Raw genomic sequence first — 4,853 nt, 5'->3', positions numbered from 1 at the left:
TCTCTTCAACACAAACACCAAAAGCATTGGACACCACTATTTTACTCTCTTTGATACTCGCCTGCTCACTCATTTGTTGGTGACACCGGAGGAAAGACGTAGCGACCACATGCAGCAGGAGTTGCTCGAGTTGTGCCGGATATCCCCACCCTCTTGCTGACTTTAAAGGTCCCACTTACATCGGCCATTCTACTGAACCCCATGGTCATTTCACTTCCATTGTAACCCGCACCACACGACTAGAATACCCCGATTTACACTTGTCCTCAACTACGTTCCCCATACACATCTACGGACCATCTTTCTTCCACTATTATCACACGATCTTCCAGCTTACTCGCCTACCTATTCAACACATCTCAACTCCTACAGCGTCCAGCGAGCGAGCGCTTGGCTCAGCCCCCGGCGACTCCGTGCGTGCAGTTTGTACGCACCGACGGGCTCCTTTCAGGCTCATAAAACGGAAGCAAAGAGCTTTCAACGATTGCAATGTATTCCCATGCGGCGGCGGTAATTGACGCTCAGGGAACACGCGCGCATCGGTCCCAGTGTTCGGCGCACTTAAAAGGCAATGTGAGCGTCCATTCCCATTGGATAACGGAGAATTGTAACACCCGGAAGTAAGCATCTCCCCATTACTCGTTGATCCGATTTGACAGCTGACGTATCTGCAACTCACTCATCAACAGCTCAAAAACACCAGATTAGTCCTTGTTGATTTACACAACATTGGATTGGTTCTTAAATTGTGTACAATACTTTTGTGCTTTTCCCCCTTCCCCATTCTCGTATTTGGAAGCACACACGCAATAATTTTTCGAGATTAGAACTGGCCGACAAACTGCATTTCATTGACTTACTCTTGATAATTTACTACTCAACGGTTCAATGCCATTTATAGATTATCGACACGTACATACCCCCCCCCGCTAACAGTAGAAATAAACAACAAGAAAATATCAACGGTCACAGGCTCCTCCAACATTACATAACAGTCCCGACCACCACACAACGCAAACAGAAAAACAAAAAATAAACAAAACATACAAATATAAGACAACGAGCCTATAAGCTGTTAGACCTCCTCGACCAAAATAATAAAAATTTCGCTGTCAGCCACAATTGATAGCTAAAACCCATATACATACACACATGTAACACACCATACCCACACCACAGAGACCAACCCCCCAACACACACGACAGGTTTTAGTCCGGATGCTGCGTACCCACAGACAACAGGACAAGACGGCAGACACAGAACAGTTGAACAAGACGGTGCATGGGGGAGTCTTTTTATAAATCCTGAAGGGCTTAATCTTTTCTCTAAGGCTCCCTGGTTATTTTTACTCACTACATTCTATGGAACACGCTTCCCACCTTTCACACAGGACGACTTCGAGCGCACCATTCACCTAAATAAAAACAACACATAAAGACAGACTTTAGTTACACACATGAGCTAAACACCCCCACACAAGATCATCTGAAGGTGAGTTGTCAAGTGCCAACAAAATCAAGCGAGAGATATTTGATAGTTGTGCTTGAGAGACTAAACATTTATCTGCGATATCTATAAAGTATCCAAAATCATTACTGTTATTCAACAACAAAGAAAACATAATGACTCGACCAAACACCCCAGATTTTCAAAACACAAATATTTTACTAGACATTTCAAATACAACCACGCCGTGTCCCAGTTACTGCAACATGAAAAACTTGGGTCAACACGGCTCCTCAACACATACAAGACCAATATAAAACACAACATATGTTTATCGCAAAGCAAAAAAGAGGTTTTTCAAAAACACACAATCAAAACACCACCACAAACAAACGGAGAGAGGCGGAACCCGCCAACACCAAAAAACCTTACAACACACACATAACGGTACCAAACATACTTGATACTACTCGCTCTTGTAATCGCACTGTTCGAGGCAACCTGGACAAGTTTTTCATTGCATTGCATACTACCCCCGTAGTTTGCTGTTCACGATATGCTTGTCCAATAACACCGTTTTGAAAACTTGAAACTCTTTGAAACGGATGTGCAAAAATAGCCAATTATTACCCAGTCTTTAATGAACGATTAGCAGAATTAAGAGCTCAAGAATAGCTTTATACGATCTGCAGATAAATGTCTTAGTCTTTTCTCAAGCACCCACTCAATCAATAATCTCTCCTGATTGTTGGCCTTGACATTCCATCCACTTCAATGAATTTTACTCAGGTGGTAACTAAAGTCTGCTTTAATGGTTTTTATATTTCACATCATTAATCCAAATCTCTAAAGTAACTAGAATAAATGTAATGGAGTAAAAATACCAGATTAACCTTAAGAAAGCCCTCAGGATTATAAAAGACCCCCATCACCCCAGCCGCAAACTGTTCTGTCTGCTGCCGTCTGGCAGGCGGTACCGCAGCATCCGGACCAAAACCACCAGACTCAGGGACAGTTTCATCCCACAGGCCAGAAGACTATTAAACACCTGAACTTTGAAACAACATCCATAACATTCACCTGGCTGCTACTTAGAAATTATTTATCTAATATATCATATTCCAATCACTTGTATATAGACTCTTATTGCACTATTTCACTTTTTGCAATTTTTCTTTTTGTATTTACTTGCACTATTTTTTCTGTTTATATGTTTTATTGTGTTGCACTGTTGGAGGAGCCTGTGACCTAAGGGGGGTGGGGATAGGAAACGTTCGATTCCTGTTTTGAATAGTGTGCTGTCAAAGGGTTTCATTCCATTTCAAAATGCTGTTTGACGCTCTGCGTAAACTTCGCGCACTGCCACTCCAATATCCAATCTCAGAGCTTTAGGACAAATCACAAAAATGAAAAGTCTAATATAAGTACTCAAGTTATTTCACTTAAGTTTCAGACTACTTTAACAGCTCCAAGGCAACAATAATCTCATGCAGTATTCTTTGAACCTTCCGTTATTGTTGATACATTTTCATCCATTCTTTGTTAATATATCTCTGATATTACATTACTACATCTTTATGTAATGTTTTCTTGAGAATCAAACAAAACAAGATAAAAGTTTCTTAGTTGTGGTTGCATGCAAATTGTGTAGTATTTGGCAATATTCTACCATCCATTTTACCCTAACCCTTACTTTGATCAGATAAAGATTGCACAATGAGATTGTAGCAAGATAATTGCCACAAGCTTGACCCATTTATAGATCACACGGCAAGATAATCTAACATTGATTGTGCGTTACAGCACAATAGGGGGCCACACCGCAGACTTTTCTGACATTCTTTTCCCCCAGCATGCAGTCAGTTAACCAGTCAGCTCCAGCTGTGGCCTGCTAGATGCTTGTCAGACAGCAGACCAGTCAGACAGATCCTCCAGCAGCCTGTCAGAAGCTTTACTTCGGAAATCCCTCATGATGAGGATAACCTTGTTAACTCCAACAAAAAAAGAACACAGCTCCTTGTTGTGTCTGAGAAAGAGCTAATGAGTTGTTTAATAGCTTTTCCTTTTTTTAGACACTATATCTGGTATATATGGTTGACCCTACCCCAGCCCTAATATAAAAAACAAGACAACTTAATTAATCTCAAGAAGAATTGCTGAGCTGCGTTGAGTGTGTACAATCTTATTTCAAGTTAAATCTCTTTCTGGATAACTTGTTTCTACACATAATCTCAAAACATATTTCATGTCGTTTTTATTTATGTATCTGTTTTCCAGTGTCAATCTGCCAGATGCTGTTTTAGGAAGAGCTTAAAACATGGTGTATATTTTAACCACTTGTTTTGACATTTTCTATGTGCATGTCTCCTGAACGTCAGTGTGTGTGTAGTAATTGTTGCAGTACTGACGATGAGAACACGTACATAATTGCTGTTTCTCTGTGTGACGCTCCTACTGTACAAATCGTTTTATGTTATGACTAACGGCTCACCCTCCAACACTTTTCTCACATCAGAAGTGGGAGAGAAAAAGAAGAAAGAACATTTAACTGTTTGCCAAAAATGTTGTAAAACTTTTCTCTCCGAGGAGATGGGCAGAAGAAAGAGATCTCTCTTTCTTCACCTTCATGCTGTGTTTCATTTTTACTTTTTAATAGAAGTGTCAAGATGCTCTCGGGGGTCCTCCACTTGTGGGGAATGAGAATTAATTGGAGGATTAGAGCTACATGCACCCTCTACTCTGTCTTGACTTATAGCATGGCTTTAGGGTCTGCAGTACTGGTTCTTCTGACTGCTGACTGTGTGTGTGTGTGTGTGTGTGTGTGTGTGTGTGTGTGTGTGTGTGTGTGTGTGTGTGTGTGTGTGTGTGTGTGTGTGTGTGTGTGTGTGTGTGTGTGTGTGCGTGTGCAACACAGTGTCACTCCCTGAACGTCCAGGAGCGACGCTTGGTCAGGGTCCTATGGCGTGCAGTTGTGACGCGCCGATTCTCCTTCAGCTTCATAAACGGACGCAAAGAGCTTTCAACTGATTGCAATGTGTTGCCATCGGCGGCAGTATTTGACGCTCAGGGGAGCACCGCATCGGTCCATGTCGGCGGCAGTTAAAAGCAATGTGAGCGTCCATTCCCATTGGATAACGGAGGATTTTACACCCGGAAGTAAGTATTTTCCTTACTGTCGATTGATTTTACAGTGATATCTGCACTACTCATCAACTCAAAAACACCAGATTATCCTGGTTAATTACACAACATTGATTGGTTTAAATTGTGTACAATGCTTTTGTATTTTTCGATTTGGAGAAACAAATATTTTTTCGGAGTTTAGGATGGCCGAAGACACTACACTACCCATACTCCTCCTCAGCTATCGTTTAGGACTACACCAGCCGCTTTGGTTTTATCCACA

This window comes from Notothenia coriiceps, unplaced genomic scaffold (assembly GCF_000735185.1).
Source record: "Notothenia coriiceps isolate Sejong01 unplaced genomic scaffold, NC01 NC01_scaffold00026424, whole genome shotgun sequence".
NCBI lineage: Eukaryota > Metazoa > Chordata > Actinopteri > Perciformes > Nototheniidae > Notothenia > Notothenia coriiceps.
The sequence above is the reverse complement of the archived record's forward strand: the minus strand, read 5'-3'. Positions refer to the sequence as shown.